General features: G+C 41.8%; 1 long non-coding RNA gene across 2 annotated transcripts in view; it reads left to right on the plus strand.

The window, feature by feature from the left end:
- The first annotated feature begins 1254 nt into the window (after positions 1–1254).
- The window catches only part of LOC148026390 (uncharacterized), a 63611-nt gene continuing 39250 nt past the window's right edge, over positions 1255–25615 (plus strand). For both annotated transcript variants that reach the window (XR_015692833.1, XR_015692834.1), the window contains exon 1: positions 1255–2750. This is a non-coding gene — a long non-coding RNA (uncharacterized LOC148026390). The remainder of the gene's footprint in view (positions 2751–25615) is intronic.

A 25615-nucleotide genomic window follows, 5' to 3' on the forward strand; every position in this document is an offset into this window, starting at 1 on the left:
GCGGAGCCATACAAACAACCTACCAAGCAATCAATGCACATTTCAAAAACCATGTTGCGAATGGGGATTGGGTGCCGTGTTAGGTTGCTCAAACTACCATTTATACTAGAGACCAAAGAACGCATTGAATGTAAAGCAATGTGAAAGAAGCGGATCATACTTAATTTTCAAACAACAAACAATGTGTACGAAGGTATCAAATTCACTTTCCACTACATGTGCAGCTCACATTATTAAACAACGAACAAAACCACAATAAAATTATGCATTTAGTATGGACATCAACCCAATTTCAAACAAGTATGGAGCGTCAGTCACGGCAAGTTAATTGTATAGGTGAGTTGGGATCAACGGTTGTAATTAGGACATGCATTGCAATTAAGACATGCATGGGCATTGATGCAATTGACACCTTCAAAGCGATCATCAAGAAACAATCATCTCAACAATTTATGCATGGTTCTGAGATACCTTCGATGCGCTCGGGGATGGCCTTTGAGGAATTGCCTTCCACGTTGCACCTCTTCTCTCTCCACTGCTGCTGAGGTTGCACGATCACCCGTCAATGCTCGATGATCCCCTCTGTCTCCCCGTTCTCTCTCTCCTCCTTTGCTTTCTTCCTCCACACAATGGCGATCCTCAACAGGCGGTGCTTCTCCTTCTTCTTTAGACCCGCAGTGCTGAGTTAGACGGACGAGGTTGTGGTGATGGCGATGGGGATGGCAATGATTAGAAGGAGATAGATGGTAGATGGTTCTGGCGATAGCGATGGCACACGCAGTTAAAAAAAAGAAGCAGTAAAAAAAAAGATGCAGCAAATGGCCCAACGGGGTGGGGGCGACACGAATATTTGCCCACCCAATGAAAAGGGCGATGATTGCTCGTGAAGGCTCAGTCACGGCAAGGCCTCGCATCGATGACGACGTGCCCAGTGGAACTTCGTATTGCTCACAAACCCCCCTTTTCTAGTGGGATCGACTACCAATTTTGGTGAGGGTTTACTTTTGTGGTGGGGTTTACTTTCGTGCCAAAAGCACCGGTTCATTTCCCACGGCCCCCCTCAACCATCGATCCCAACTCCCCCCACCTCGTGGCACATAGTCGTGACGAGAAACCACCCAAAATTGTATTCTTTAAATAAATTAAAAGAATTGTGTCAAAGATTCTAAAAATAAAAAAATCGATATTAGACCTCGAATTTCTCGTGATGCCCCCCCCTTAGCCCTCTACGCGTTTCAGGTTAACCTACTGAAAGCTGTCCTTGCACGCCCGGGGTCTTTCTACCGAGCAAGGGCCTGGGTGCAGGGCCCAGGCAGCCGGCAGGTCCCCTCACCGAACATTTTGAATGCCATCAAAGGCTTCTTAGTTCTTAGCAAGGCTTGAACGTCCAGATCTCTGTACACTGCTGTTGCAGCCATGTTTGGAGAGCGCCTTTCAGAGCCGTTGTTGGGCATCCCGAACAGTATTCCTGCGGATGCTGAGGTTAGACAAAGCTCCCTTGAGAAGACCGTCCTCCATGGTGGCAAGTGAGAGATGAAGTCGCCCACGAGGAAGATGGAGCTCTCCAACAAGATTTTCACGAAGAAGCTCTAGCTTTCAATCACAGACACGTGGGACCATGGCTGTAATAACTCTACAAACATCAGTACACTTGCTACAGTCACTGAAAACGTTCATGGATACCTACCTACCTACGCTCATCTCTTTGTGGAACATCAGCATCTCAGACATGCCTCGTAGCACCAGATTGAAGAGGACATATACGCAAAGGTGATTGAGATGCACAGTCAACTGCAATGCATCCATCTCTTTGTGAACCGTTCGTTCCACGAAGATCCTTTGCAGTTGTCCTTGCATCTCAGTCACCTTTGTGTATACGTCCCTTACATACATCTGGATTTCTTTCAGCATCTTGTGCATTTCTACAAGATCTCTGTTTCAGGTTCAAAATCTCTCTCCTTTCCTTCGATTTGAGATTTTGCTCCTTCCAGTGTGTCCTTTTCTGCTGCAAACTAGTTTTCTGCATATGGCTTGCACATCTCAAGTGCTGCCTTCTCCTCCAGTAGATCTATAAGACTACACCATCCTCAAAACAACCCATCTCTATTTGGCCTGTCAAATCCACCATACTTGAAGCTGTCTGCAAAACATTCTGTGGGTGGTTTATCGTGGAGTCCCTTGCATATCAAATGTTCCATTGGTACTCGCTGACTTCTCTCTCGAGATATTCAGGTTTTTCACATTAGCAGTTCTGATCAGCATCTCCTCAAATGTGACCTATCAGACTCAATGGGGAACACATGCTTGTATAGAGATTCAAATGCCTTCTTCGCTACCAATGGGCATATGGTCGTATTTGAATGCCTCTCAGCACATCATTTGCCGATTACAGAATATTTGTTTTATAGCAGTCTCAAGAACGCAATTGGTTAAAAGTGACATGAGCGAAGCTATGCGAGCATCAACATCTTGTTTAAATGTTTTTGAAGATCATTCAAGTTCTTCGTTTTGATGTGATGAACTGGAACCGGTATCTCAGCTCCAGTTCGTTACATTAACTTCCTATTGGCATGTGTTTGGGCCTGTTCTGAGATATTGGCTCAAGTTTTTATCATATCAAGACAAGGAGGTCTAATAGAAACGATTTGGAGGAGACCTTGCGGTTACTGAAATTCGGAAACATGGCATGGATGGTGTATTACTCCAGCTCGCCTGCCACGTCCCACAAGAACACTGTGATTCCTCCCCTGGTAAGTTTACTCGTTTCTATTCCTCATGCTCTTCTTAGGTGCTTCCCACGTGGGGGATGCACACATTATAGAATATTTCTTTTTGCATACGTCTTTCGATGGTTGTGCCAAGGTCTACTTTCCTGACTTCCAAAAGCAAGGTGGTAAGGGCTTGCCTTTAGGAAACGTTTTAAATGGGTAATTGTGTAAAACATAGCTATTACTGACTAGTGGATAATAGGAAGTGTTTATATTCTTATGCAGAGTCTTAGTTTGGTACTCCTAGTCTGTATACCAACTACAAATTTGCACTGTTAATACTACAGCATACTATATCATTGAGTTTTCTTGAATGGTTACCCACTTGGCTGCTATGTTCAACCCATAAAATCATTGAGTTGATGACTTTCCAATGGACAGTGCAAACTAGATATGACATATACCACATGTGAAATTGAAGATCATTCAACAAAGTTTATAGTTCTATGTCTAAGATTTATGTCACTAAGTAATTGTAAATGTACAAATGTAAAAATTTCAGTTATGATATGACAGTTCCTCTACTTCAAAAGGTCAAATGTTGTTTATACCTACTCTCACTTTTGTTATGATTGTACTTTCAACCTTTAAAGTACTTCCACTTTCTCTCATCATTGGAAGATGATTTGTCAATTGATGCTTTGTGTGTTGCATTTAAAGCCAATTTTGAATGGCAATGCCTTTTAAAGCTAAATGCATTTCATACTATTTTAGATGAAAAGCCTTGTTCTTTTGAATCATACTGGCTATTACATCTTCAATTTAGTGCTTGCCATTTTTATAAATGGAGTTGCCATTTGAAGCTTAGGACAAAATGAAAACTAATAAGAGCACAATAGATATGTTTGTGAGTATTGAGTATGGATTTATTGTGTTTAGGATTGTTTTGTGCAACAAAGACATTGATAGACATTATTAAAGGTTACAGAAGCTCTAATGAGAGGCTAGAAAAAACTATACCAAAAATTTGTTCCAAGGCCTAACTGAAAAACATTCAAGGAGAGAAATAGCCATCCTAGGAGAGTCGAGATTTAAAAACGAAAGTAGAAATATTAAGGATCCAAGGGAGTGAAACACACTTGGAATTCGCCCCAAAGTATACCAAGCAATGATAGTCACAATAAGCATGTGATGGATTTCCTTGGATTTGGGTGGTTGGGGTAGATATGTCAAAGTGCATGAGAGGAATGCCCAACACAATAGCACCATGAAGCACATGGATACTCACATGTAGATAGATGGGAGGTGCATAGTGTAAATGACATTCCCAACCATGGAACAATAACGTGCAATGTGGTATTCACTTGAATAGAAGTATGAAAACCTAGATTAAATGTTTAACATCTATGAGTATCAAAGCTAACCTAAGGGAAAATAAAAGAAAATATGGTGCAATTGAAGATAATGTTAGCAATATGCATTTCATGGGTATTAGGCTCTTTATTAGACTTTGGATTGGCTCCTTTATGGGCAATTGGTTAGTCCATTTAGGGGCTCCTTTATGGGCAATATGCATTTTGTGGTGCTAGGCTCTTCATTAGACTTTGAATTGGCTCCTTTATGGGCAATTGGTTAGTCCATTAGGGCCAGCTCACTTGTCTTGGGTCTCTTTGTAGAGTGTATATACACTCGACTCCCATCTTGTTGTATTGGATCCCATCCAATTGGAGAGGGGGAGTGTAGAGGTACTGTCGGCCACCACATGTGCCATTCACTTGGTATCAAATGTTTGTGTTGGTAATCTTGGTGTTGTGTTGCTGTATAGTTTTGATTTTGTGCTTTTAGTAGTGCCAATCCTTGCATTTCGTTGTTGGGACTTGATCCAAGTGCTAGGCGACTAGTTCTTTGGTTGAGTGACCTATTTGTGCCATCTCTCTTGTTAGTAAACCTACGTATTCACTCAGCCTACTCTCGATTCGGTTGGGTAGCTCCTTACGCTTATCGGTCCATTTAGGGCTAGCTCACTTGTCTTGGGTCTCTTTGTAGAGCATACATATACTCCACTCCATTCTTGCTATATTGGACTGCCATTCACCCAGCATCAAATGTTTGTGTTGGTGATCTTGGTGTCGTGTTATATAGTCTTGATTTTGTGCTTTTAGTAGTGCCAATCCTTGCATTTCGTTTCTAGGACTTGATCCAAGTGCTAGGCTACTAGTTCTCTGACTGAGTGACTTATTTGTGCTACCTCTCTTGTTAGGAAACATACTTTTTCACTTAGCCTACTCTTGATAGGGTTGGGCAGTTCCTTGTACTTATTAGTCCATTTAGGGCCAGCTCAGTTGTCTTGGGTCTCTTTGTAGAGTCTCTTTGTAGAGCATATATATACTCCACTCCATTCTTGTTGTATTGGATCCCATCCAATGAGAGAGAGGGAGTGTAGAGTTATTGTTGGCCACCACATGTGCCATTCACTTGGTATCAAAGGTCTGTGTTGGTGATCTTGGTGTTGTGTCGTTGTACAATCTTGATTTTGTGCTTTACTAGTACCAATCCTTGCTTTTTGTTGCTGGGACTTGATCCAAGTGCTAGGCGACTAGTTCTTTGGCTGAATGACCTATTTGTGCCACCTCTCTTGTTAGGAAATCTACATTTTCACTCAGCCTACTCTTGGTTGGGCGTTGGGCGGCTCCTTGCGCTTATTAATTGTATATTCCTATACTTATTATTTGTGTATCTTTGTGTATTTGCCTTGGTATGTTGCACCTTGTTTGCACATTGTCCTAGGTTGATTGTTGGCTAACGTGTATGTTGGCTGTTGTTTCTTGCCTTCGTGTTCACTCTTTGGGATAATGTTCATTTTTATGCTAATCTCATCTACTTTGGTTGTGTGTTTCTCTATCTAGTTATACCTTGTGCTTTACTTATGCTTTAGAATGGGTTCACACATAGTAGTTGTGTCTCATACACTTTACTTTGTTTGTTGGTGATTTCTTTTCTATGTCCTCACTTTAAGTGTGCTTGAACTTGTGAACTTTCCATTTGATTGTTTGGGTTGGTTGACCACAAGTACCTTAGGTATCTTCTCTTTTTCTACTTTCCATCATCATCTTTCATATCACTAATCTTCATTTTGACTTTTTTATCCAGGTGGCTTGAGAGTTCTTTATTAGCCTTACCTTGATAATTCTTAGGATTTCTTTTCAAGCTTGGAGGATGCTTGGTCTTTAGTTTGTAGTTGGAGGTCCTTCACCTACATGAGTCTTCCATAGAGAATGGTGATTTTTGGCATGCTTCATCGAGTTCTATTGGTAGTTGCTTTTTGGTGGCCTTGATGGCCTTGTCTCTATGTTATCCAAATGAGATTATGTTATGCTTCATTCTTGGTGATTATGCTAACCGATCGACATGTGGCGATTTGAAGAGGGTCATTGTATTCCTTGGTGCCTTGGCCAATTTTGTTCAGCTACTAAACAAATGGCTGCTCCATTGACTCTAGACTCCTTGGATTGACATGAATGGTGGCTTTGTGTTAGGGAGGGAAGCCTACTACTTCTATGGTATGGTGGTGTTGGACCAATGCTGAGTGAGTGAGAGTTTGTATCATACTCATATGATTGCTAATGCATATGTATGAAATCCAGAGTATGATGTCCTATTTCAGACTTAACCACGTTGGGGTTGGACCAATGCCATTGTATTCTTTGGTTCCTTGGCCAATTTTGTTCAGCTACCAAACAAATGGCTGCTCCATTGACTCGACTCTTGACTCCTTGGACCTGAATGGTGGCTTTGTGTCAGGGAGGGAAGCCTACTACTTGTAATGAAAGAGACCTAACTGTCCTAACTAAGGGGAAGGAGAGAGAGAAGGATTGCAGGAGAAGAGGGAGAGGAGAGAGAAATGCAAGAAGAGAGAGAAAGAGGGAAAAAGGAAGAAGAAGAAGAGGAAGAAGAAGCCATGGAAGCTTGAGAAGGTGAAAAGAGAGTTTCTTGGTAATTTCTGTGATGACTCAAAATACCCTCTTACACCTTATATACCATCAGTGTGACTGGTATGTTCCCATGCCATGTTCCTGTGATCTGTGATCCCCGCTCATTACAAACCATCCCGTCTCATAAAGTTTTTGTCCTAAAAAACAAGGGATGTGGTCATGTCCTGTAAGGGTGTGCTGTAGGAAATCAGCCATAACTTTGTGTGAGAAACTCCGAATGGGACAATTGAGGTGTCGTTACGGAGCCCATGAGATGCACTTTCAGCCCATGTGGGTGGGGCGAGGCTGCAATTAGGTCAGGACCAAAATTGTTGCAAAATAGAGGGCTGTCCAGGAGTTACTAATGTGCTGTCCCAGATGGTATGGCTGGAGAAAAACAACCATAACTTCCTATAGGGAACTCCGATTGGGACAAGTGAGGTGTTGACACGGAGCCCTCGAGGTGTACTTTCAGTCCATGTATGGGGGATGGGGCCGAAAATGGACTAGGACCAAAACTGGTGCAAAACAGGTGGCTGTCCAGATGCAGACTGCAGCCCAAAACAGGTGTCATGGTTAAGTTCTAGTCAATACGTCCTCCTTGAGGTGTGGAAATTCATCCAAGATAGATGCTGGGCGCCAAGAGGCTTCCTCTATTGGTAGGCCTTGCCATTTGATTAGGTATTTATGTATGGAACGGGTGCGGAGTTGCTTTTCACATTGCCCAATGACCGCTTCAGGAATATACTGGATAAGGCCCTCCTCATCTATGGGGGGTAGCTTCTCTACATGATCTTTGGGAGTGCCAATGAAAGGTTTCAATTGGCTCACATGGAAGACATTATGGATCTTAGTAATGGGAGGGAGTTGGAGGCGGTAAGCCAAGTCCTCGACCTTCTTAATGATTGTGTAGGGCCCATAGTAATGGTGTGCCAACTTGTTGCAAGAACTGTCCTTTAGTGTAGCATAACGGGACTTGGGGACCTTGAGGAGTACCAATTCACCCTCTTGAAAGTCAAGGGGTCTTCTTTTTGCATTAGCATGGAGCTTCATGTGCTCTTGAGCCCTTTTGAGGTTTACCTAACATTGTTGAAGTAAAGCTTGCATGCGGTCCAACTCTTATTTTCCAAGGGGGTTGAGCTTTTCATTGAAGGTCACGGTAGGAAGGGATGCCCGATAACCATACAATGCTTTTAAGGGAGAGACTCCAATGCTCGAATGAGTGGAGTTGTTGTAAGAAAATTCAGCCAAGTGCAGCCATACATCCCAAGAATTCTGTACGTCATGACAAAAATGTCGCAAATAGGTTTCAAGCTACTTATTGACTCGCTTGGTCTGCCCATCCGTTTGGGGATGATAGGTTGTAGACGGAGCCAATTTGGTCCCCATGGAGCTGAAAATTGTCTGCTAAAACTGACTCATAAATTTGATGTCCCGGTCATGTACTATGACGTGGGGTAAGCCATGCAACTTAAAAACATGCTCCATAAACTGAGTGGCAACTTGAGATGCTGTATACTAAGATTTTGTAGGGATGAAATGGGCTGCTTTAGTGAGTCGGTCAACTATCACATAGATGCTATCCCAACCCTTCTTAGTTGTAGGTAAACCAGTGATGAAATCCATGGTAATGTGGGTCCATTTTCCTTCGGGGATAGATAAGGGCTGCAACAATCCACCCGGTCCAAGAGTGCTATCTTTATTTTGTTGACAAGGTACACATCTAGACACAAAGTCTTTAACATCCCGCCATAGGCCTTTCCAATGGAAGCTTTTTGAAACTCGGTCATATGTTTTGAAGACCCCTAAGTGGCCAGCAATCGGTGAAGAATGCATCTCTTCAAGGATCCTTTGGGTGAAAGGAGAGGCATGGGAAATCACAATACGGCCATGGATCCAAATGAGGCTGTTGTGGAGCTGATATTGGGAGTTGTCATCCATGACACCTTGCTGTAATTTCTGGAAAAGAGGGCTGAATTCAGCATCAAGCAAGTATGCCTCTTGGAGCTCTTCAATCCAATCATGGTGGAGTTCAGTGATGGATGAAACCTTGCATGCCCATATACGAGAGAGTGCATCAGCCACTACATTGTCCTTACCACGGGTGTGGGTAATCTCAAAGTCATAGTTTTGTATGGTAGCCACCCATCTACGTTGCTTGGGAGTGAGGTTGGGCTGAGTCAAGAAGTATTTGAGCACACGATGGTCACTTTTCACCTTAAATCTAATGCCATACAAGTAGTGATGCCACTTTTGGATAGCATGAATGACTGCCAACATCTCCTGATCATAGACATGCAACTCTCTCTCTTTATCATTCAATTTTCGGCTCTCAAATGCTATTACCCCGTGTTCTTGCAGCAAGACTGCACAAATACCCCGTTCACTAGCATCACACTGGATGGTAAAATCCTTTGAAAAGTCGGGGCATACGAGGATGGGGGCTGAAGTGAGCAAGTTTTTCAGCTGCTGAAACCTGCTGTCAGCCAATTCATCCCATAGGAAAGCCTCTTTTTTCAGCTTGTTTGTTAACGGGGCTGCAATTGTGGCATAATGGCGAATAAATCTCCGATAAAAAGAGGAGAGGCCAAGAAAACCACGCAAGGAGGTAGTGGTAGGGGGGTGGGCCACTCTCGGACACATTGCACTTTCTTAGGATTAGCTTGGATGCCTTTTTCACTAACAATGTGTCCCAAGTACTCAACCTCTGTTTGCATGAAGATACACTTGCTTTCTTTGGCAAATAGCGGTGCTCTCTTAGTACATCAAAAATTTGCCTGACATGCTTCAGATGCTCATGCAGTGACTTGCTGTAAATGAGTATATCATCAAAGAATACCAACACAAACTGGAAAAGCCATGGCTGCAATATTTTGTTCATTAAGCTCTGAAACGTGGCGAGTGCATTAGTGAGCCCAAATGGCATGACAAGGAAATGGTACAAGCCACGGTCAGTCCAAAAAGCTGTTTTGACTTCATCACCCATCCTCATTCTGATTTGGTGGTAACCGGATTGCAAATCAATCTTGGTGAAGTAGCGTGCTCCCTTGAGTTCATCAAGCAAGTCATCAATTCGAGGGATGGGGTATCTATTTTTGACGGTGATGAGATCACGGTAGTCAATGCACAACCGGAAGGATCCGTCCTTTTTCTTAACCAATAGAACCGGGGAGGCATAAGGGGAAGAGCTAGGCTCTATGAATCCCATTTTAGTGAGCTCCTTGACTTGCTTTGCTACTTCCTCTCTCTCACATTTAGAGAGTCGATATGGGGGTTTATTGATGGGCTTGGCATGGGGCTCCAAGTCAATCGGGTGATCCATCGATCTCTGAGGGGGAAGGGTAGTGGGGGGCTGAAATAGGTCCTCATATTCAGCCAAAAGCACTTTTAGTGCTGCATTTTACTTCCCCAAGGTGTGTTGGTCATCATTATCCTTATGCAAATGCAAGACAAAGATCTGGGAGCGTTTCTTGAATTCCTTTTTGAGTTGTCTTGCTGTTATAAGCTGAAAATCTGCAATTTCTTTGATTCCCTCCAAGTGTACAAGCTGCCCATGCATTACAAACTCCATATACAACTGAGAGAAGTCCATAGAGATTTTTCCCAACTTTTGAAGCCAATCACATCCCAAAACAACATCCATGGGGCCCATATCAAGGGTAATTAAGTCCATCTTTACTGTGTAATTTTCGGCCAGCATAAGAGACACTTGTGTGCATACATGGGAGCTCACTTCCTCATTTCCATTGGCCACTTGAACTCGAAGAGGTTGCTGTAATTCAGTGGGAACACATGTCAAACAGCCAAGAGTTGATTTATTCACAAAACTGTGCGCTGCCGCCACTATCTATGAGAATGTATACACTCTTGCCATCAATGTTACCATGTACTCGTAGGGTGTTCGGGCTCCTAGAGCCGGTCCATGTATCCATGGAGATCGAGCAAGCTGATATAGTGGTGAATGAGGGGTGCCAAGGGTCATTCCCAAGCATGTCATCAATGGGGCAGCCACTGGGGTCAAAAGGGAACCCGTTTGGTGAGTTATAAAATTGATCGGTATCAAGATCCTCTTCATATTCAGCATTTTCAGCAAGTGTCATCATGGGAGAGTTGTCATGCAAGTCCTCTTCTAACTTGTCACTATCTTCTAGCACATACATGCTATTAAACTTGACAATGACATTCTTAAAGGGGCATTTGGATGCATGATCAATTGTGTACTTATCCCCGCATTTAAAGCACAAGCCTTTAGCTTTTCAATCCTTGACAACTTCAGGAGGAATGAATTTTTGACCGTTAGGACTGAAGCCATTCCGTGTCTTATTTTCAACATACTTTGGGTCACTTTTGGAGGGGTGTGCTGTCCCAAAACTGCCATATTTCCTTTCAGCATTAAAAGTGGGGTAAGTAGGGATTTTGGGGCTGCCATTCCTTGCATTGTTGCTGTGATAATTACTAGCATATGGGGGTTGTCTGATAGGGTATCTTTGCTGTCCTGCAATGGGCTGCATGCCCTCATTGCGATGGTATTTCCGACCATAGCGTTCAGCCAATTCTATGGCTGCAAACAGGGTGGCTGGCTTTTGAGCCATTACATCAACTAAGAGATGCGCATCTAGCCCATAAATGTATTTATGCAATTTGGCCTCATCACTGACTGCCTCAACATACATGGATAGGTTCATAAATTGGTTGGTGTACTCCCTCACGGTGAGATTTTGCTGATCAAACTGATACCATTGCCTAGCCAAGTGTTCTTTTTCCACTGGGGAGACAAAAACTTGGATTATATGCATCTTGAACTCTTCCCAATCACGAAACTGCTCATTTTCTCTTTGAACGAATCTCCACCATGTGTAGGCAAAACCTTCTAAATGAAGGGAGGCAAAAATAATCTTCGCCTCGTACGGGGGTAGATGAGAAAATAGGCTTCCAATTTAGAGGTCCATTCCTCTAATTCAGCTGGGGATGAGGACTGCCAATTAAATTTAGTAAACACAATCTTGTCACGCAGCTCATTTGGGCTTTGCTGCCCATGAATGCCATGTGCTACATGCTGCCCATACATGCCTTGCTGTCCAATCCCTGGCTGTCCAAAATTTCCATGGGGGCCATGCTGCCCTTGCATTACATGAGGACCAAATTGCCCATTAGGACCTTGCTATCCAAAATGTCCATGCTGTCCAAAACTGCCATGTGCATGCTGCCCATTACCATATGCATGCTGCCCATTGACATGTGCATGCTGCCCATGTACTCCGTGCATTCCATGCTGCCCAAGAATTGCATTGGAGCCATTCCCTTGAGTGTGCAAACAGCTTTCGTTACGGGGGAGTTGGGGTGCCAAGGATGGGCTTGAAGGATTCATAACCGGGGAGGGAAGGAGGGGTTCATCATGTCAGGTGGAAGGCTCACCCGTCTCATAAGTGCTATGGGGAATGCCATGGGTACCACCGAGACCTTATGGGCTACGCCCGGTCTGCAAGGGGGGAGGGTGGTTAGCCTCACGGGATATGACATATTCCTTGGGTTGATTCGAGGGGGGGGGGGGGGCAATGGCGGGGATGAGGGTGCCCATGCGCTCAATGAGTAAGTCCATCTCGGAATGACGGTGATCCGGGCGGGTTTCCATCTCCCTGTGGCGTTGCTCCATCTCTCGATGTCGTTTAGCATGACGGGTCTCATGTTGGCATAAAGTTTGATTGAGTATAGATAAGCGGTCTATCTCGGGGGCACCCTCTTCAAACATGTCTTCACGATCCTCCTGGGCTGAGCTAGGATTGTTCATTGAGGCACGGGAGTCCCTTATTTCACATTGGAAGTCCTCCTGGGCCTTTGCTTTACCCTTGTGGCCTGCCATCCCAAGTGCAGTCCACCAGACCCCTTGTTACAGAAATGACGATATCTTGAGCTAGAAAGCTCCGATCGCCAAACTTTTTGATTCAAATGAAAGTCCTCGATCCCCTCTACGAGGCTATGTAAAAATATCTCTGACAGTAAATGATCAGGGCTTTGCTGTAATCACTTTTTGTGGGCTGACTGTGTAGGACTGCTGCCTGTCCCACAGTATCTCTGGGCACAAAACTGAGTGTATCTCCCAAACCGTAGGGCGGAATGGGGAGGTTTTTAGTTCAGATCGAAGGGGAGGATGCCCTCTTCGAACTAAGCTATAGAGCCCGCACTCAGTCACACAAGAAGGCTTTGCTGTAATCAACTTTTGCGGGTTGACTGTGTAGGATTGCTGCCTGTCCCACAATACCTCTGAGCACAAAACTGAGCGTATCTCCCAAACCGTAGGGCAGAATGGGGAGATTTTTAGTTTAGATCGAAGGGGAGGATGCCCTCTTCGAATCGAGCTATAGAGCCCGCACTCAGTCACACAAGAAGGCTTTGCTGTAATCGACTTTTGCAGGCTGACTGTGTGGGACTGACTGTTTGCAATACCTTGCAAAGACTCCCTCAAGGAGCATACCTTATCCCAATGGTGAGGATCTTATTCCAGACATCCAGGGCCTCAACGGTGGTCCTTAATGCCACATGGAGCCATATATCCTTTGCATCCATAGTTCTATTGCTGAGACCATTTCCATGACTGCATACCCTGCCCTTCTTGCATGCATCCACTATACATTTCCAAGTGATTCATGACATTACCAATGCATGTAGAGGGTTGTAGACTCAAATGATCAGGGCTTGGGCTATTCCATCAAATGTACTTGCACCTGGAATAATTCTTTGGGCTCTGGATCACTGGGAGGTGGGCAAAGTTCCCCTCGGGCTGGGTTGTGCACCCCTTCAGGGTCTTTGATAGCAAGGGGGGGTCACCCCTCTTTTGTCTTGCCACCTCGCCTGGCATCAGGCTTTTTCTCACCCGGAATATACATGGCAGGCATTTATTATTAAGCAACCAGCATGATATGCATTTACAAATTGAAGATTGGGCTTTTCATGATATGCATGATCAATAAGGAAATGGGATTGGGAAGGGGAATTACCTCTGCAATTCAGTGACTCACTGATTGCATGACTTACCCTTCTTACAAATTTTTTATCAATAGGAATCAAACAAGAGCACGGTTAAGGATTAGAGTAAAATCTTGATCAATGGGAAAGAGATTGAAGATTATCCAGCTATGCATGCATTCCCAGGGTGTGGACTGAGGGTGGGAATCCCATTGGCAATCATTGACCCAAGCATTTCTTCCATCTCTCTCATCAAGTGGCTGAGCTCAACAATTGGATGTAAAAGAGAGAGGAAGAACTGATTGACATACCTTGTTCAAGCCTGGGGAAGAGTTAATGGCTGCCTCCTTCAAGAGCTCCGTGGTTGCCCCTCTTCTTGCTGCCCAAGGTTGTATGGGGGGTCTTCAATGTCGTATATCTTCACTTATTGAAGCTTGTGGCTGCTCCCAAGGCTCCCGGGAAGAGTAAATTGAAGGGGATTCAGAGTGTTATGAGCTGGGCTAAAGGTTCAATGGTTGCCATGGCTGCTGCCCACAGTAGGGTTTGAGGAGTTGCCAAGAACTGATGGGGGGGTCAATACCCGTGTTTAATCTTGTCCAGGGTGTGCCAAAACTCAGGAGTGAAGCAAGGGAGGGCTGAGGCTGAGCTGGAGCAGAGGGAGAAGGCCAGGAAGATCAGCGCGAAATGCGTTGTGATTTTCGGGCTGCTCCCTGGAGGCTCCAGACAAGGTAGGCCAGGCTCTATGCTGCTCTAGATATTGCTCAAGCTGAAGGGAAAGCACTGGGACCAACCATTCCTGTTGAGGAAGAGGGGGAAGCAAGATCTCTGAGGTTCTTGGGCTGGAGGTTCCATGGCAGCTTGGAGGAAGGAGGAGAGAGAAGGTCTTCTTGAAAAGTAAATGAGCTTTTGGTCTTCTCTAACTGTGCTACACTCCTTTTTGCCCAAAACCCTCAAGAAACTTACATGAAAATTAGTGACGACCTGTCAAATTTGTCTGCACGCCTCCAAATGTGTCCATGGTTCTTAGGAAAGCTCCAAGAAAGACTGCCATAGTTTTTAAGAGGGCTGACAGCCTGCCTGAGTACTCCTGTGTACCTGTGAGAGAGATGTAACTGGAGTTTTTAAACTGTGGGAAAACTGTGAGAGCCCTAAATCTATGGGAAAAAAGAAGGATCAAGGACAAAGCTCTGATACCACTTGTAATGAAAGAGACCTAATTGTCCTAACTAAGGGGAAGGGGAGAGAGGACTGTAGGAGAAGAGGGAGAGGAGAGAGAAAGGCAAGAAGAAGAGAGAGAAAAAGGGAAAAAGGAAGAAGAAGAAGAGGAAGAAGAAGCCATGGAAGCTTGAGAAGGTGAAAAGAGAGTTTCTTGATAATTTCTGTGATGACTCAAAATACCCTCTTACACCTTATGTACCGTCAGTGTGACTGGTATGTTCCCATGTCATGTTCCCATGATCCCCTCTCATTACACTACTTCTATGGTATGGTGGGATTGGACCAACGCCGAGTGAGTGAGAGTTTCTATCATACTCATATGATGCTAATGTAGATGTATGAATTCCAGAGTATGATATTCTATTTCAGACTTAGTATTGTGGGATTGGACCAGTGCCGAGTGAGTGAGAGTTTGTATCATACTCATATGATTGCTAGTGCAGATGTATGAAATACAGAGTATGATATCCTATTTCAGACTTAACCATGTTCGAGGGTAGAAATGACTAAAAAAAGTGCTAGAACTTGATAATATAATCAATAAAAGGTGGTGTGCCTATAGATAGCATTGTGTGGGAGTTGCCTACCATTGGTGCTTTAATTGTGTCTTGACTTAAAAGACTAGAAACCAAAGTTTGAATTTTCTTTGGCAAATCAATGTTGTCTTGATCATTGAGCATCTTACTAGTAGTGACTATTTTATAGAATCTAAAGCTATTGAAATAATGAAATTTTACTTTTTTATTTAGCTTGTTATCTTAGTTACTTTAGATACATTTTTATTGATTTTTAAAATTAAAATTAGGGCAACGTATGATTCAACCCTAGGACATGAATCATACACCAATCATACTTTCATACCCATTTGCATATGACGTATGATTGCCGTATGGAAAAACTATGTAGCGAGTTGCCTTTGCAAGTTTTGGTAGTCCTTGATCTCCTCTATTGCGACACCTATTTTCCTTCGATTCTTGACTTGGCATGGAGTGTCAAAATAGTGTGACGGAATGGTATGCACTCAACCATATTAGAGAGATAGTGGGGTTTGTAGGGAGAAACACAGTGTATGGCAAACACTGAGAGAAAAAGAAACTTGGAGAAAACACAAGAATATGATGATGAATAATGATGAATCATTGAATCATGCTAAGTAAATCAAGCTAATATAGTAGAGTCGTTGCTTTGAAGATATTTGCACTATCTTGTTTGATTAGATGGCAACACTAGAAGAAAACTTGCATTGTGAAGGGAGTGAAACACAATCCTCCAATAGTAGGATATCAAAGGAAATGTTGAAAGGTGAAGAAAAGGATTGCTAACTGTAGAGGGAGAAAATTGTAGTCCTTAAGAGTTGGTAGAGATGAAGGATATGTTGAAATCTCCTCTAGATGATGGTTGCTATCAAGATGATCTCCAATATGATGATGAATAATGATGAATCATTGAATCATGCTACGTAAATCAAGCTAATACAGTGGAGTCGTAGTTTTGAAGATATTTGCACTATCTTGTTTGATTAGGTGGCAACACTAGAAGAAAACTTGCATTATGAAGGGAGTGAAACACAATCCTCTGATAGTAGGATATCAAAGAAAATGTTGAAAGGTGAAGGAAAGGATTGTCAACTGTAGAGGGAGAAAATTATTGCAGTCTCAAGAGTTGTTAGAGATGAAGGATATACTGAAATTATCTCTAGATGATGGTTGCTATCAATGCGATCTTCTAGACGTAACTTGTTGTAAATGGCATGAAATTGTTGCAAACACAAGCTTGATGATGATCTCGAGTGAGGATGGTTGATTCTAGATGATGTAGGTTGCAAAATGCCAGATGGAGATACTTGCAGAAGCTATAAACCATAATGTCCTCACGAGGTGTGAGTAGTAGTGGAGAGGATGGGGAAAGGAGAGAAGAATATGGAAGAGAGAGACACAGTGTTAGAAAAAATGAATGTGTGAGATGATGATTTAGGGAAGTCAGTGCTGTATTTATAGATACGGATCGTCTTGAGTGAAGCCCCAACTCTCTCAAGTGGCATCCGCACCTATTGAAGTCTCTCAGGTGGTGCCTTGACTGACGCTCTTGAGTGGCACCTAGATAGTCTTTTTGGGCTGTAAATGAAAACCAAAAATAGGAATGTAGTACAGAAATATATTAAATGACTTGGTTTTACAACATCCTCTCTTAGGCCCAAAAAGGACCGATTTGAAGTTACAAAAGCGTGGATTGTTGGCTCCAAGCAATTTTCTTCTCTCTTTCACCCTTATCACATCAACTTTCCATTTTTTCATTCTTGTAAATATATTATAATAATGTGCTTCGGGCACCTACCTCTTGTAATCTAACTCTCTTTCTCTAGCTTGTTTACCACCACCTTTGGCTTCTTGCATAATGACCAAGATGGGGACTTGGTCCCATCCACTATTCTCCATATTATCAAAGATGCCATACATAATCTAGGATTATGTTAATCAAGAAGATTAGCTTAATCTAATCTCTCATAGAACCTATATAAGGTGTCCATGGAGATCTAAAGAATGACACAATCACAAGTACATGAGAGCACTCTAAAAGACCAAGCCCAAAGGGAAGCCACTAAGAGCATATTATGCAATACCCTCATGCTAGTCTATCTCTTTGAGGTAAGCTATGAGTGAGTTTTTTTAAATATAGTATTCCATGAATACATAATAGCAAGCTTTCTCTACCTCTTCTACTATTGTTTCCCTCTCTTCTCATCTCTCTCCCTCTCTTTCATATTCTAATATGACGTTTAGATCATATGGTATCCAGATTATATGTATTCTCTTCTAATTCTACCTCTATATTCATACTTAAACTTATTAAGTAAGACTTGTCATATGCTCTATTGGTGAGGAATTCTTATTTACTCATGTTATATATATGTTCATAGAAAAAATCAAGAGCCACCACCTCTCTTAACCTTCCATCATCTTCATTTCCCTTAAGATGGGCTACAAATTCTCTCTTATGAAGTTGTGTTTTTGTTCTTTCTATTCACTTAGAAAAGAGATGTCCTAGCTCATTCTCCCTTTGGCTAGATGGTGCCCTTCTTTAGCTCTCTTAATGAGAATTGGAGGCTGGCTGGATAAGAGAAAAACCACTAATCTTTTCAGCTCTCATTTAAAGGTATCATTTAAAGGTAGTGCATTTCTTTAGCTCTCTAAGAGAGGATTGGAGGCTGGGTGGGTAAAAGGCAACCCATTTATCTTTTCAGCTCTCAAAATACAATCCACTTATCTTTTCAACTCTCATTTTAAAAGTTGAAAAGATGAGTGGGTTGCCTCTTACCCATCCGTTCTCTAATTCTTACTAAGAGAGCTAAAGAAGGGCATCACCTAGCCAAAGGGAGGATGTGCTAGGACATTCCTTTTCTAAGTGAATGGAAAGAACAAAAACACAACTTTACAAGAGAGAATTTGTAGCCCATCTTAAGGGAAATGAAGATGATGGAAGGTTAAGAGAGGTGATGACTCCTGATTTTTCCTATGAACATATATATAACATGAGTAAATAAGAATTCCTCACCAATAGAGCATATGACAAGTCTTACTTAATAAGTTTAAGTATGAATGTAGAGGTAGAATTAGAAGAGAGTACATATAATCTGGACACCATATGATCTAGACGTCATATTAGAATATGAAAGAGAGGGAGAGAGATGAGAAGAGAGGAAGACAATAGTAGAAGAGGTAGAGAAAGCTTGCTATTATGTATTCATGGAATACTATATAAAAAAAAAACTCACTCATAGCTTACCTCAAAGAGATGGACTAGCATGAGGGTATTGCATAATATGCTCTTAGTGGCTTTCCTTTGGGCTTGGTCTTTTAGAGTGCTCTCATGTACTTGTGATTGTGTCATTTTTTACATCTCCATGGATACCTTATATAGCTTCCATGAGGGATTAGATTAAGCTAATCTTCTTGATTAACATAATCCTAGATTATGTATGGCATCTTTGATAATATGGAGAATAGTGGATGGGACCAAGTCTCCACCTTGGTTATTATGTAAGAAGCCAAGGGTAGTGGTAGACAAGCTAGAGAAAGGGAGCTAGATTATTAGAGGTAGGTATCCAAAGCACATTATTATAATATATTTACAAGAATAATTAAATGGGAAGTTGATGTGATAAGGGTGAAAGAGAAAAAAAAATTGCATGCAGCCAACAGTCTACGCCTTCGTAACTTCAAATTGGTGAAGAATCTGAAAAAAGTTTTTTAAGTAACTTTGTAGACCAGGTTGAAACCGATCGGGCAATATAAAAGTTTTATTGAAATTCGATTTTCTTTGGGATTTATTAAAATTATTAAAAAAAACTTTCAATAGCTGCTTTGACTTTAATTGCTTATATATATATAAACATGTGACAGAGGGAATCCATGCTTGTAAGCTTTTGTGTGAGATTCAAATGACACCATGATGTGGACATTGACTTGTGTACAAGGGTGAGGTGTCCCCTAATGATGGAGATAGATTCCAAATCTTGGTAATCCAAGTATAACCCAAGTGTAATTGGAAGCTAGTTCTTTAAAAAAATCTATGCACTTACTCAATTGAGACCTTATATAGTTTCCATGAGGGATTAGATTAAGCTAATCTTCTTGATTAACATAATCCTAGCTTATGTATGGCATCTTTGATAATATGGAGAATAGTCCCCACCTTGGTCATCATGCAAGAAGCCAAGGGTGGTGGTAGACAAGCTAGAGAAAGGGAGCTAGATTACGAGAGGTGGATGTCCAAAGCATATTATTATCATGTGCTTGTGATTGTGTCATTCTTTACATCTCCATGGACACCTTATATAGCTTCCATGGAGAATTAGATTAAGCTAATCTTCTTGATTAACATAATCCTAGATTATGTATGACATCTTTGATAATATGGAGAATAGTGGATGGGACCAAGTTCCCACCTTGGTCATTATGCAAGAAGCCAAGGGTGGTAGTAGACAAGCTAGAGAAAGGGAGCTAGATTACAAGAGGTGGGTATCCAAAGCATATTATTATAATATATTTACAAGAATAATTAAACGAGAAGTTGATGTGATAAGGGTGAAAGAGAGAAGAAAATTGCATGCAGTCAACGGTCTACGCCTTCGTAACTTCAAATCGATAAAGAATCTGAAAAAAGTTTCTTAAGTAACTTTATAGACCATGTTGAAACCGATCGATCAACATAAAATTTTTATTGAAATTTGATTTTCTTTGGGATTTATTAAAATTATTAAAAAAGACTTTCAAAAGCTGCTTTGACTTTAATTCCTTATATACATATAAACATGTGACAGAGGGAATCCATGCTTGTAAGCTTTTGTGTGAGATCCAAATGACACCATGATGTGGACATTGACTTGTATACAAGGGTGAGGTGTCCCCTAATGATGGTGATAGATTCCAAATCGTGGTAATCCAAGTGGAACCCAAGTGTAATTGGAGGCTAGTTCTTTGAAAAAATCTATGCACTTACTCAATCTCTAGGTGTAACTCATTTTCATCTTCACTAAGATAACCCATCTCTTTTACCCTTTACATTGACATCCCTGCTAAGAACTTGTTTTCCCACTTGCTAGAGTTATCATAATCGAGAAGCAATGTAGCATACCTAGTGCTTGAAGAGTAAACCCAAAGTAACAACATGTAGGGCTTAAGCTATGGATAAGGCTCTTGATAGGGGTTTTGACCAAATTTTATGATAGAAATCCGATTTGTAAAAAACCCGGATCATAGTTTATGAATCCAAGAAGTTCATAGATACAGAAACTAGATAGAGAACACATGAGAATAAAACACTAGCAATAATTCACCACCTTAGAAAATGGAAACACTATGTACAAGACAAATACACAGTTGTATTCACAGACAACATATCATTCAAACGCTTCCAATCCCAACCCGAGTTGTCAACCAAACAAGCCAAATGACTTGACTTGCAACCCAAGTTCGACTTGGAGATCAAACAGAAGCCAAGCTCCACAAACCAAATAGTAGATGCCCTAAGTCACAAGGCCAATCTGAAGGCAATGAGTGTGGTCAATAGCAACTTCCTTGCGGTAGTGAAAGCATCTTTAGAACACGACCAAGAAATTCACAAGATCATAGAAGAAGTGAGATTTGAAAGAATACCTCATGGCATGTATACCTTGAAGGAGGGAATATTATCTGTAAACAAGAGATTGAACATTTCCAACAATGTGGAGTTGAAGAAAGTCATTCTACATGAGGTGCATGATGAGAAGTTAGGGGGACATAAGGGACCAAACAAGACACGTAAGGCCCTCTAGAAATGATTCTTCTGGCCAAACATGAAGGAAGAAGTCATAGACTATGTTAAGACTTGTCCTGCTTGCCAACTAGTGAAGGCACCACGCTCCAAGCCAGCAGGCTTGCTTCAACTAATGCCAATACCTAGTTGGCCATGGGTCGTCATTAGCATGGATTTTATTGTGAAACTCTCAAAATCCCATATTTATACCATCATCTTTGTAGTTGTGGACTATTTTTCTAAACAAGCCCATTTTATACTTGCCAAGCCACCATTGAATGCAAAGGAGGTAGCTTGCCTTTTCTTTGTGCATATCTTCAAGTTACATGGACTACCCTTCGCCATTGTATCAGATAGAGATGGTCGATTCATGAGTGACATGTGAAAGGAACTCTTTAAGACTCCGGAAACACAGTTGAGATTCTCATCATCCTTCCACCCCGAGACAGATGAGCAAACAAAAAGCGTGAACCAAGGCATTGAAGACTATCTCACAAGCTATGCCAAGGTGGACCAAGAAGATTAGGCCTTGTATCTTGATGTCCTCAAGTTCCACTATAACAACTCAATTCACTCCGCAATAGGTACACACTCTTTGAGTTTGACAGGCGGAAAGAAGTCATCACACCCTTAGCCTTAGCCTCAAGAATTGCCAAAGCTAAAGATTAGGATGCAGAAGACTTCTTGAAAAAATGAAGAGAAAGAAATGCAGCAGCTAAGTAGAGTTTGAAAAAACAAAATCACCATGACCGAACAGGTCAACAGGAAACGTAAGGCATAGTTAACTCCAAGAATATGTTCCTTTCAAAGAAGCGATTCTTCAACGCTGAGAACACTAAGACGGTTATCCGCGACTACCTCACCAAGTGGAAAGGGTGCCCTCTCAAAGAGGCCACTTGGATTTTGAAAGTAGAGACCTGCAAGTGTAGCAACAAGGCCTTCACCACGTAGCTCAAGGAAAATCCCAACAATTCTTCCAATGTACCTTGAGTCACCACTTAACTTACCTCTTCAAAGCTTAACAACCCCTTCAAAGTAGAAGCGATCCTTCAGTGCTGAGAACACAAAGATGGCTACCTCACAAAGTGGAAAGGGTGCTCTCTCGAAGAGGCCACTTGGATTTTGAAAGTAGAGGTCTGCAAGTGTAGCAACAAGGCCTTCGCCACGTAGCTCAAGGAAAATCCCAACAATTCTTCCAATGTACCATGACTCACCACTTAACTTACCATGGGACTAGCAATGTCTCCACTCTTCAAATGTAATTGAGTCAAGGGTGGAGTAGTATGACAATAAGAATAAAAAGCAAAAGGAGTCTAGATGGGCAAACACCAACCAGCTTGATAGGAAAAGCTGTGTTAAGACCCCCAAGTTGTAGTACAGCAAACATTGGCCAGCATGATAGGAAAGGTTGCATTAAGATTCCACTAATGCGTCAAGTCCTAAACTGGCAAACATTGACCAGCTTGTTAGAAAAATAAGTGTTAAGACCCCGGAATGAGTCAATAACCCTTATTCTTAGATTGTTGAGGATAGCAATTCATTATGTGGGGGTGAGTGTAAGGGCTATGTAGCTATAACATGGTGTTGCTACCACCTATATAAAGAGTAGTAGTGACTTTGAGCCTTGCTTGGTTTCCACTCTATGTTTGATTCCCTAAACCCAGAGGTGAAGCCTGACATGTGCACCATCACGAGGGTGTAGTCCTTGGATGTCCCTATGTTGTATCATTTCTTTCATTGAATAATACAAGAGTATACCTTGCTTTCACATATTGTGTTACCTTGCCGTGCCGTGCCAAGTGAGTAATTGAGTGAAGGTGCATTACACCCAAAAAGAAAAAAAAACTTCTCAAATTCCCTTTACTTGTTTTGAGGGTCTGGGGAGAGGGGTTAATAGCTTGTATGAGAGTGGAAAAAGGATCATCTAAAGTGTGGGGTAATAGCTTGTATGAGGGTAGGGAGAGGGTGTAGGTATTCAGCTAGCAAGCTTGTGCTGACTTAGTCATTATGCCGGCTTCACTACAAAAGGTAAGAATGTGCATTGCTGGCAATCATACCACCATGCAACAAGAGAATTAGAAACAAGAAAGAAGTTGCTCTATGCAACATGGGGAGAAGAAGAGCCTATGGATCCATGTCAATGATGATGAGGAGGATAATGATGTCTCCAGGGGGGCAAGGAGGAAGTGACAAAATCAAGCTATCAACCCTCTATTATCCATTTCTCTCCTTATTACTAATGTAGATGTATATATTCTAAATGCTGTTTACTATTTTTACTATAAAATATTAATGACCATACTAAATAAACTACCCATCTTACTAACCCAATCATCAGTTAACTAACCTTAATGAACATACTAACTAAACTATCCATTTTCTATTATCCATTTCTCTCCCTATTACTAATGTATATGGATATATTCTAAATGTTATTTACTATTTTTACTATAAAATATTGATAAAAATACTAACTAAACTACCCATCTTATTAACCCAATCATCAGTTAACTAACCTTAATAAGTATAACCTTTATAACTACTTACTAACCAACCTAACTTAAGTATTAGTCTCACTAACTTACTGGCTTATGCTAACCCACTCTCTCAAACTAACTACTAGCCTATGTCTTCGTGATCAATATTGCTAAAAAATATGGTTGCATATGATATGGTCTTCAAATTGTTTCAAAAAAAATTCTTGGGTATATTACACCCAAAAGAGTGTTGTAAGTGCAGGGCTGGGGAGGCGAGGAGGAGGGGGAAAGAGAGATTCATTCTCTACCTACATACAACTTTTGAATGAACGAAGAGAATAAATACACTAGGATCCCTGTTTGAGGACTATTATATGGCAAGGTTCTCAATGATTAGTGAAACACGTGTAATCTGAGAAAGGAGAGAAGCCCATAGGAGAAGAAACCTATGAGGAAGAATAGCACACAAGGTGATAGCTAAGAGTGCATGAAACTTGACATTGGAAAAGAAGCTACTAGCTCCATATTCATGTTATGGAGAATTTGAAGTCGTGCCTAGCCTTGGGCCTTGTGAGAGAGGATAATATCCCCATTTATGCTAGGTACCAATTATGCCTAAAACATCCCAAGGCTCTAGTGTGGATAAAACCTATATATATTGGGTGACAATGCGGAAGAATGGTAGAGAAGTGGGCCAAGACTCGTCACCAAGACATGCCAATATCTTTGGGTTGAATAGTGACCCCCTTTGAAATTGGAGGAAGAAGATCCCCCTCTTGAGGCCGACTTTGAATACCCCTCTAAGGGAGAGAAAATCCAAAACTCATGAATTGCGGCCTCTAATGCGTCTGACAAAGAAGGATGACTGCTAGTAGAGCTAAAAAAGGTATCTAAGGCTGCAATATAGCATAGACCTAACAACTCTCAAAGGTGTCCCTTCTAAATCTAAGAAGACAAGGGGAAGGAGAGAGATCATAGATCCACTCAAAAAGATAGGGAGGAGTATGAAAGATAATCTTCTTGATGCTCTCATTGGAATTTTTATCCATGGAACTATATGAGGGAGTGGGAATGTGTAGCTCTAGTAGAGCCACAAGTGTGTGATAGCCTCTATCTCTCAATGAGACACACTACAAGCGAAAGGTAATGGTAAGACAACCACTCTCTTAAAGAAGTGAACTACAGAGCTGAGGTGATGGTCAATAGCAACTCTCTCTCAATGAACCTGAGCTTTGTGGACTTTCGTATTGTCATTGAAATAAAGTTTTCCGTTTGTGTGACAAGCCGCTAAATGCTGTAACAAAGAGAGATTACTTCCCTCTTTCCTTTCTGGATGAAATACTCAACGAGGTGGCCGGGCATGAGAGATATACTGTTTGTGATGGGTATTCAGGTTATTTTCAGATCCAAATAGCTGAGGAGGATCAACAGAAGACCACCTTCATGATGCCTTAGGGGTGTTTTGTTTACAAAGTAATGCCATTTGGATTAAAAAATACCCCAGCTACCTTCGAGCTATTCATGAATTATATCTTCTAGTGATATTTTGGTAAGTCCATCAGGGTCTTTATTGATGATTTTTGTATTTATAGTTCTAAGGCTCTACATCTAGGGAAGGTGGATGAAGGTTTCAACCGCCTCGCACTAATGGGGGGGTAGCTAAACCATGAGAAGTGTCGTATTGGCGAAAGTAATGTAACTTTGTTAGGGCATATCGTAACTGAGAGGGGCATTGAAGCGGATCCAAACAAAATTAAGGCCCTATTGGCGGTGCCGTCACTATCTTCTGGAAAGCAACTAACCTCTTTCATTCAAAAGGTGCGATATATGGGGCGGTTCATTGATCTCCTCTCCCAATTAGTATTTCCATTGCAACAGTTGACCCACTCTGAGGAGCTCCTGTGGAGTGAGGAAAGCAAAAGGTGCTTTCACGAGGTGAAGAAGGCTCTCAACATCCTTCCCATAATTTTACAGCCTTGCTGGG

This window comes from Lygodium microphyllum, chromosome 13 (assembly GCF_053477565.2).
Source record: "Lygodium microphyllum isolate KBCC chromosome 13, Lygodium_microphyllum_v1.1.10, whole genome shotgun sequence".
NCBI classification, from domain to species: domain Eukaryota; kingdom Viridiplantae; phylum Streptophyta; class Polypodiopsida; order Schizaeales; family Lygodiaceae; genus Lygodium; species Lygodium microphyllum.